Source organism: Protomyctophum bolini, assembly GCF_963924005.1.
Source record: "Protomyctophum bolini genome assembly, chromosome: 16".
In the NCBI taxonomy this organism is placed as follows: Eukaryota; Metazoa; Chordata; class Actinopteri; order Myctophiformes; family Myctophidae; genus Protomyctophum; species Protomyctophum bolini.
The window spans coordinates 2,117,263-2,127,262 of NC_137877.1; the positions used below are offsets into that span (position 1 = coordinate 2,117,263).

At 46.0% G+C, this 10,000-nt stretch overlaps 1 protein-coding gene across 1 annotated transcript in view; it reads left to right on the forward strand.

Moving 5' to 3' along the window:
• The window catches only part of LOC308330379 (E3 ubiquitin-protein ligase SH3RF3-like), a gene marked incomplete at its 3' end in the record, with an annotated part of 115,140 nt that overhangs the window by 915 nt on the left and 104,225 nt on the right, over positions 1-10,000 (forward strand). The gene's annotated exons all lie outside the window — the stretch shown is intronic.

A 10,000-nucleotide genomic window follows, 5' to 3' on the forward strand; every position in this document is an offset into this window, starting at 1 on the left:
CAAAAACAGACAGATCTACATAAGCTCACGCAGCTGTATAGGCTATACTTCCTAAATGCATTCATTTGATATTAAAGACTGGCGCAAAGCATGGACTGTATTGGGCTATCTGGTGGTGAAAGAGTCAGAGACAGAGAGACAGTGATCTTAAAGTGCTCAGAGAGAGAGAGAGAGACACCATGTCTGTCATGAGTGTTGTTGCTATAGTGTAGGTGGTGCTTTGAGGCAGGTATGCTTATAGGCTGCTGCTATAGCTCTGTTTAGAACTCTCTGTCTCTACGCTGCTGCGCTTATAGCTCCGAGATGAGGTTCCGTGAAAGGCTATCCCCGCTCTGGTAGAAGTGGAGTCTATAGCTGGGTAGAACCCGTTGACGAGTAGGGGATTAAAACCCATTCACAGTATTTATTTCAAAAAGTAGAGGTATCGATAGGTAGATACAGTCGAAAAACATAACATAGGCCCCTAACATTTCACCTGAGGCGTCAAACAACCGCTTACATCAGGGTTAAATAAAAATGTAGTCCCGTCAAGTAACCCCGTTGGTTTGTGCAGTACTGTTTCTGTGAGATTGCACTGGGAAAACAAGTACTGGCTGACAAACAACCTCTTTGTAAGTGTTTGTTTGGTAAATGGTGCATTTATATAGCGCCTTTACATAGATTGTGCATCAATTCACCCATTCACACATTCATACACAGATGGCGGCGGAAACCATGCAAGGCACCAACCAGCACATCAGGAGCAATCAGGGGTTCAGAGTCTTGCTCAAGGACACTTCGACACTAACTCTGGGGGAGCCCACAGGGTTCGAACATCCGGCCACTCTACCGCTGACCCACCGCCGCCGTTTGAGGCCTCAGTTAAAATGTTAAGTGTTTCAACTGTATATATCTATACATATATCGACAGCTTTACTTTTTGAAATAAATACTGTGAAAGGGTTTTATTTATCCACAACTTGTCGACGTGCTAGACTCCAATTCTACCAGCGCAGGGATAGCTTTTCACGGAACCTCAGTCAGGGAATGTAACAACCTCTAAGCTGAGCGCAGCCAGCAGCGTAGATATACAGGTTCCAATTGGAGCCTGCAGCCTGCTGCAGCCTCCCACCACAGGGCTGTGTCATAATGCTGCTCCAGCAGAGGAGCTCAGCTCAAATTGGGAGAAGCGCACCTTGTTTACTCGACCATCTATTGCATCGGCTGCCTGTCTGTCTTGGACAGGAGACAGTGGCTGTATGGTGACTGTGTGATGGTGACTGTGTGTAGTCTATCTGTCTTGGACAGGAGACAGTGGCTGTATGGTGACTGTGTGTAGTCTATCTGTCTTGGACAGGAGACAGTGGCTGTATGGTGACTGTGTGTAGTCTATCTGTCTTGGACAGGAGACAGTGGCTGTATGGTGACTGTGTGTAGTCTATCTGTCTTGGACAGGAGACAGTGGCTGCATGGTGACTGTGTGTAGTCTATCTGTCTTGGACAGGAGACAGTGGCTGTATGGTGACTGTGTGTAGTCTATCTGTCTTGGACAGGAGACAGTGGCTGTATGGTGACTGTGTGTAGTCTATCTGTCTTGGACAGGAGACAGTGGCTGCATGGTGACTGTGTGTAGTCTATCTGTCTTGGACAGGAGACAGTGGCTGTATGGTGACTGTGTGTAGTCTATCTGTCTTGGACAGGAGACAGTGGCTGTATGGTGACTGTGTGTAGTCTATCTGTCTTGGACAGGAGACAGTGGCTGCATGGTGACTGTGTGTAGTCTATCTGTCTTGGACAGGAGACAGTGGCTGTATGGTGACTGTGTGTAGTCTGTCTTCATGGACAGGAGACAGTGGCTGTATGGTGACTGTGTGTAGTCGGTGGTGCAATAGCACTGTGACGGATGGAGCGCTGTTGGAGATATATGAGAGTGTGTGGTTGTTTTGATAAAGCCGGCGGTGCATTATTATCTTACAAGTTTATGGCAGGCAGCGAGGTGTGTATATATATATATGTATATATATATATATATATATATATATATATATATATATATATATATATATATATTTATATATATACAGGGACAGGTGAGGTATCTGTTGTTTAACCTCTTATTCTGTCCCCTCTCTATTATACCTTTTGTACACACACACACACACACATCATGGCCCAGGCTGCCAAATATAAAAACAATGAGCTGACACGTATAGCCCAGTTGTATAATAATGGCCTGTACTAAATGGTTGACATTTTACTTGTTTAGTAAGGAAAGCTTCCTCTAAACTTGAATCAAAAGCACAGCCAACTTCCAATAGAAAAACCTCTCTGCTGTTCTCATCATAATGACATCTGGTGTATTTGCAGTTATATATAATACGGTTGGGTCATTGCATTGAAACATTTCTGGTTTAACACACGCACGCACGCGCGCGCGTGGGCACACACACACACACACACGCACACGCACACCACAATCAAGACTTATTATGTGGCCAGCTGCTTTTGAATAGCATGCTCATTGATTGAACCAGTGGACTGCTTAGCGGTGATGAAGTGTGTCCGTGCCAAGTAGCAGTCAGTCAGTCAGTCAGTCAGTCAGTCAGTCAGTCAGTCAGTCAGTCACTTAGTCAGTCACTCAGTCAGTCAGTCAGTCAGTCAGTCAGTCAGTCACTCAGCCCGGGGCGGGGGGGAATCCAATGGATCCAACCCCCCACGGTGATTAATGCTGCACTTCAATTTGGTTCAATCCGGTTCAATACTTTTTACACCACTGTGCTCCCAGTGGAGCAATCTGCCCCTGTCAGGTATAAATGCTACACACTTAACCACATCAGCCCTGAAGGGCCCCTAGTCCCTAGTCCGGAGGAGAACATCTTAACCACATCAGCCCTGAAGGGCCCCTAGTCCCTAGTCCCTAGTCCGGAGGAGAACATCTTAGTATAGAGGCCCTGGATCAAGTAATATGGACACACTCCCATTTGGACCTGAGGCCAATTCCAAAAGAAAAACTAAAGTATTCTAAATCGTAACGGTTTTGAAAGAATATATACTCAAATATTTGCGCCACATTTTGACGATTTAAATCTGGCACTCGGTGCCGCGCTACAAGCTTGTATAGATCTGCTATTTTTCAAATATAGCTAAAGTATAACGTAATGCTTAGTTAAAACGGCAAAAGGGGTTCCTGTGTGCTGAACGGCATAAAGGAGAACAATGTGCATAATGTGGTATAGAGGCACTTAGACAATCCAATTATCTTTTTTCTTTTCTTTTTGCAAAATACATAGTGGAGAAAAGTAGCATTTTCTAAAGCCCTTTCAGCCGAAGTGGCGCTGTGTGTGTGTGTGTGTGTGTGTGTGTGTGTGTGTGTGTGTGTGGCTTCAGTCCAATGGAGGCTCTCCTACATAGACTTCTATTGAGCATGGGGACAACCGGCTGGGCCAAGTCCTGGACCGGAAGTAGGCAGAAATGCATTGGACTTTAATGATCTTAAATCCCTTTTTTTTAGAATGTTTTGATGAACATAAACATTAAAGAGACTTTAGTTGTTACTGTACGATACTGTAAAACAGTTGTCATGTTTGCACAACATGCTTAAAATAGCTCTTGTTTGCGCCGCCCTCGTTGAAAACAATGGATTTCCGATACCGTAACTCTTCTAGTAGATGGCTCTGCATGGCCACCAGGCAGGAGGCACTCCTCCCAGAGATAGTCTTTCTTCTCTCTCTCTTTTCTTTTGACGGAGATATTTTGGTTTGCGCATCAGCTCTCAGGAAGGAGAACTAATCTAATGTCAGGAACGTGTTTTCACACATCCTGTCGCCTGCCTGCCTCATATTAACCCATTCTGAACGGGAACCCATTGTGGTGTTGGCATCATGTTATGCTTTAGCTATTGAAAAATAGCAGATCTACAAGCTCATAGCGCGCCACCGAGTGGCGCGCTACGAGCTTGTAGGTCTGCTATTTTTGAAAAATCGAAGAATGACTGACATTTTTTAGAATCTGATCTCAGGTCAGAATGGGTTAATCAGACCAGTGTGTGTCCAGTGGAAACCTCGTATGAATCTGATCTCAGGTCAGAATGGGTTAATAACTACAGACATTTCAATGTGCTGCTGCTTCTGGTTCAAAGTTTTGACGATGCCCTTTTTGGCAGTGATGTTGAAATGAGGGAATCTCTTTCAGACGATTTGGGTAAACAAGAGCACGCTCGCAGGCAGGGCAGGCAGTTAAACAGGGCAGGCAGGCAGGCTCGCAGGCAGTTAAACAGGGCAGGCAGGCAGGCAGTTAAACAGGGCAGGCAGGCAGTTAAACAGGGCAGGCAGGCAGGCATGCAGTTAGGCATGGCAGGCAGGCTCGCAGGCAGTTAAACAGGGCAGGGAGGCAGGCAGTCATGCAGTTAGGCAGGGCTGGCAGGCAGGCAGTCTCGCACACTTCTGAGTCGGCCAGTCTGAGTTTGCTTTAGGTCCCATTGTGAGAGCTGTGTGGTCGCTGTGGACTTACCCTTTACTGCCAGTGAACACGCACGCACGCACACACACACACACACACACACACACACACACACACACACACACACACACACACACACACACACACACACACACACACACAAACACGTTGGTATTACTGAACTTGTGAACAACATTGTAGGACGCAATCTTGTGTGCGTGTGCCTGTGTGCGCATGCGTGTCTGTCCATATCTGGAGATTAGAACCATTTGACCTCTGTGTCTCACAGAGGACCCGAGGGAGAGATGTGCCGAGTGGGGAGTGGGTTGGATCGGTTAGATCTGTCTCGTATACTGTAACTCTGAGGTGTGCAGAGCCCAGAGGGACCAACGGTTTCAGACAACCCAGAAAAATCACCAAAATCTACCTGTCGGCCCGTGGGTCTGAAGAAGAGGCGTGTTTCATTTTCATGTCAAGGACCCCCAGAATAATATGTAATTGGCCCCTGGACCCCCCAGAATAATATGTAATTGGCCCCTGGACCCCCCAGAATAATATGTAATTGGCCCCTGGACCCCCCAGAATAATATGTAATTGGCCCCTGGACCCCCCAGAATAATATGTAATTGGCCCCTGGACCCCCCAGAATAATATGTAATTGGCCCCCTGGACCCCAATCTCAAAATGGGTTATTCTAGGCAGCCCCCAGAAGCAAAGATTTGAGTTAAAAACGTTCGCTCTGAATGAGTATATATTCAAAGATTTGCGCCACGATATTTTTCAAAAATAGCAGATCTACAAGCTCATAGCTTGTAGATCTGCTATTTTGCAATAGCAGAATAGCAGATGGGCTAATTGGCCAAGCCAAACCGCTGGCTTCACGGATTGACGCAGCATCACGTCATGTCTGTGCCAATAGGTCAGTATTTTAAGGTCTGTGATTTGTCTACTCCGACCCTTTCGGCTTGACCGATTGGCCGAGCTTTGCGTAACGTTGGTGTCGCATATATTAGGCAGTATAAATGGAAGGAACGACCGGCACCGCTCCTGACATTAATGGCCCCCAGATAGGCCGGCGGCCGGCGGCGGCACCATCCTACGTATATTATCTATAAATCCACAATTATCTGAATCTCTTTGTCCGTCTGTGTCCCTTTTTTATGCCCACATGAGATCCCTGATATCATCAATATGACATCATACCGAGTGCCAATAAAAAAATATAAATAATGTGTTCTGGGGTATTAAAGTCTGTTGACAGGTTTAGCCTCGAGGGTCAGAATGTCCATTTATCACATTCTACTATCGTAATGTTGTGTGGATGTATTTGGCACGCGCAAACAAGTATAGTAATAGTAGTGACACGCACGGACACACAAACACACACACACACACACACACACACGTCACACACACACACACACACACGGTCACCCACCCGCCACTACCCAGTACCCTCTACTCACTAAAGTCTCCCCACTGCCCCTCTCTCTCTCTCTCCCAGCCACTTCGCCCCAACCTCCTCCACTCTCCCCCCGTTCCCCCGAGACCCTGGGACCGGTGATGATGAAAGTGTGAACTAATCTGCTCCACACTGTGTGTGTGTGTGTGTGTGTGTGTGTGTCATTCTCAAAACGAGGGGGCCCTTGAATCTCTCACAGTTACTTAAAATGTGTCCTTGAGGGACACGTGTCGAGCGAGCGTGCACGCGCACACGCACGTACTGCGACTCACTCACTCGCTCCCTCATAGCGTCTCGTAGAGGGGGGGGGGTGGAAGTCAAACGGGTCAAAGCGGAGAAAAGGCTTGAGCACACACACACACACACACACACACACAGAGAGAGAGACAGGGCATTATCCTGTGCGCATGGTGGATATCTTTCATAGCTCACAGAGACTCAGAGAGGATGAATATGATGACCTGTGGGCCTGTGGGAGTGGGAGTGGGAGGAGGAGGGGGCAGACAGAAGGCCAGAACCCCCTCCTGGCCTTGTGTGGTTTCTTTCTGCTCCGCTGGTTCTCAGACGTCTGCTACGCTCTGCCCTGAACCTCTCCTCACAACCCAGCCCTGAACCTCTCCTCACAACCAGGGGGGCAGTCAGACAGATATTTTGTGAAGCCACTAAGGAAATGAAAGTTCATATAATGGCCTGTTGTGGCGCTGTCATTGGGCTCAAAAAACCCCATAGCCCCATAGAAGTCCATGTATTTGGGCCCAACTTCACCTAGACTGTATTACCTTAATAAACATGGTCATGGGGGAAGTCCCGCCTCGTTGTCTGGGCCAGCCAATGGGCCAGCTGGGCCCAAAAGGATCTAGAAAGATGGTGACTTCCATTGCAAGGACTGACAGGCTTCATTTTACGTTCATGTTAGACCCGCGGAACGCTTTGTCCATATTTTTTTACAGTCTATGCTCACAACCCAACCCTGAACCTCTCCTCACAACCCAGTCCGATTTTTCAAAAATAGCAGACCTACAAGCTCGTAGCGCGGCACTCGGTGCCGCGCTATGAGCTTTTAAATGCATTAAATCTTCTGAAATGAATTAATTTCGTTTTCTGAAGAACCCATGTTTCTGTGCCAGACAGTGGTTCTCAAACTGTAGCAAGGTTTGAGTTAAAAACCCATGTTTCTGTGCCAGACAGTGGTTCTCAAACCCATGTTTCTGTGCCAGACAGTGGTTCTCAAACCCATGTTTCTGTGCCAGACAGTGGTTCTCAAACTGTAGCAAAGGTTTGAGTTAAAAACGGGACTCGATGCAATGAACGGTTTCTCTCTCGACACAAAATTAATGTTTCAATTGTTAACTTCTGTGAGAGAGCGAGCGAGGCATGGAAAGACAACGGAGAGAGAGAGAGAGAGAGAGAGAGAGAGAGAGAGAGAGAGAGAGAGAGAGAGAGGGACATCAAAGACAATGTGACATCACCTGCAGCGTCTTTGATCTTCTCCCTATACCTGTATTTACCTGAGGTTGCCGTGGCAACAGGCAGCGAGGCAGACAATGGCAAAATGCACACGGTGGTCGGCGACAACGTTTCCTGCCTTCGCTAATCTGAAAATGACACTCTGCCCTGTCGTGTGTGTGTGTGTGTGTGTGTGTGTGTGTGTGTACATGTGTGTGTGTGTGTGTGCGCAGTGCGAGTAGGGAAGGATTTGGGTGTGGGCTCGGAAACGGGAAGCAGCTTCTGAAAAATCCCTGTGATGATCCTTCTGTGCGCCTGTTTGCTTTTGTGTTATAGTGCAACACACACACACACACACACACACACACACACACACACACACACGCACACGCGAGCGGAGATGTGAAATGACTTTCTTACAGAGTTGAACGGTGGTCTTATTGCTACAAACAGAGATAATCTCTGTAGTTCTCTCACGTTTACCCACGAGAAAGACTCATTCACCCCCCCCTCCCCCCCCATCCCCCTCCTCTCTCTCACAGGCTATAGCAGTGGTGTTATACTTCAGCTATTGAAAAATAGCAGATCCACAAGCTCGCTACTGCTCGCTATCTGCTATTTTTTGGACAAATCTGGAAAATGTTGGGCGCAAATCTTTGATTTGGGGGGGGGGGGGGGGGGGTCGGTGGACAAAAAGAGATAATGTTTGAGGTCCTTGACATGAAACGGTGTCACTGATAGGCTGTTGAAACATAGGGTTCAGTGTGAGCACCACTGATAGGCTGTTGAAACAGTGTGAGCACCACTGATAGGCTGTTGAAACAGTGTGAGCACCACTGATAGGCTGTTGAAACAGTGTGAGCACCACTGATAGGCTGTTGAAACAGTGTGAGCACCACCGATAGGCTGTTGAAACATAGGGTTCAGTGTGAGCACCACTGATAGGCTGTAGAAACATAGGGTTCAGTGTAAGCACCACTGATAGGCTGTAGAAACATAGGGTTCAGTGTGAGCACCACTGATAGGCTGTAGAAACATAGGGTTCAGTGTAAGCACCACTGATAGGCTGTTGAAACATAGGGTTCAGTGTGAGCTCCTCTGATAGGCTGTAGAAACATAGTCTCGGGTCTAAATGGGTTAAAATAGCCGACCTGCTTTTTCACTTTTACGGCATTTATAGATCTTTGATTTGTTCATTAAATTATTTTGAAAAAAGGATATTATTATGATTATATATATTTTTTAATAATCTTTTGAATGTAGGAATTTAGGAAACAAAGGGTCCCATAGTTTGAAACAAAGGGTCCCATAGTTTGAGAAACAAGCAACAACACAAACAATATAGTCTGTTTGCACATGTATGTTCCTTCCTTCTATATATGTGTTGGTGAGAGAGAGGGTTTAACCACCACACACGCACGCACGCGTCATTGCATAACATAATGTGAATGCAATCACTGTATTCAATTTAGCAAAATATGGCAGTATAGGTGTAGGTATTATCATTCATTTTCCTATTTGGATCCGTAGCCACTGGCACTGCCTCTAGTTTGTCCATCTGTACCTGCATAGATTGATTGGTCATGTCTGTTCATCGGTACCTGCATAGATTGATTGGTCATGTCTGCCTGAGGCCTGTCATCATGTGCTTGTTTCTAGAATGCAGCAGATTTGTCTTTCTTCACACCAGAAACTTGTGTCTTTGTTTATGATTAAATATGAATGAGAAGCCTCTCTGAGAGTATCCTAAATACCTCATAGCCTCACAATGCCAAACGTCTATTGCAAAGTTTCTGGAAAGAAAATAAGTCAGCAGTCCCTAGAGGAGCTAGCCTATAGGCTACTGTACAATAGTTGTATCCTGAGGACTTCATCTTTACTGGGCAACTCCACAACAGCATCTGCCCTTGATTATGGATTACTACATCATTGAAGACATCAAAGGTCAGAATTGAATTGCAATTTTTTGCTGAATGGAATTTCATTGATGGATTTCCATTGATTGTGCCCATGTTGTCTGCTGCTATGCTATGGGGTGCTAACCATGCTGTCTGACTCTGCTGCTATGCTATGGGGTGCTATCCATGTTGTCTGCTGCTATGCTATGAGGTGCTAACCATGCTGTCTGACTCTGCTGCTATGCTATGAGGTGCTAACCATGCTGTCTGCTGCTATGCTATGGGGTGCCATCTTGCTAATTTGTCATTTGGAATTGAGTTGAAAGAAACTAGCTGTTGTTACACTCTGCAGTCTTCAATACTCAACACTACTACTAGTAGGCTGTCTGGGAGAGAGTACATGTTGACTGTTGTTGTTTTATGGTTGTTGATGATCAATACTAGTAGGCTGTCTGGGAGAGAGTACATGTTGACTGTTGTTGTTTTATGGTTGTTGAGGAGCGCTCTTTTGTCCAGCTGAGGGTTTATGTAAACACAAACATTGTGTAAACACAAACATTACATTGTGTAAACACAGACATTACATTGTGTCAACACAGACATTGTGTAAACACAAACATTGTGTAAACACAAACATTACATTGTGTAAACACAGACATTACATTGTGTCAACACAGACATTGTGTAAACACAAACATTGTGTAAACACAGACATTGTGTAAACACAGACATTGTGTCAACACAGACATTGTGTCAA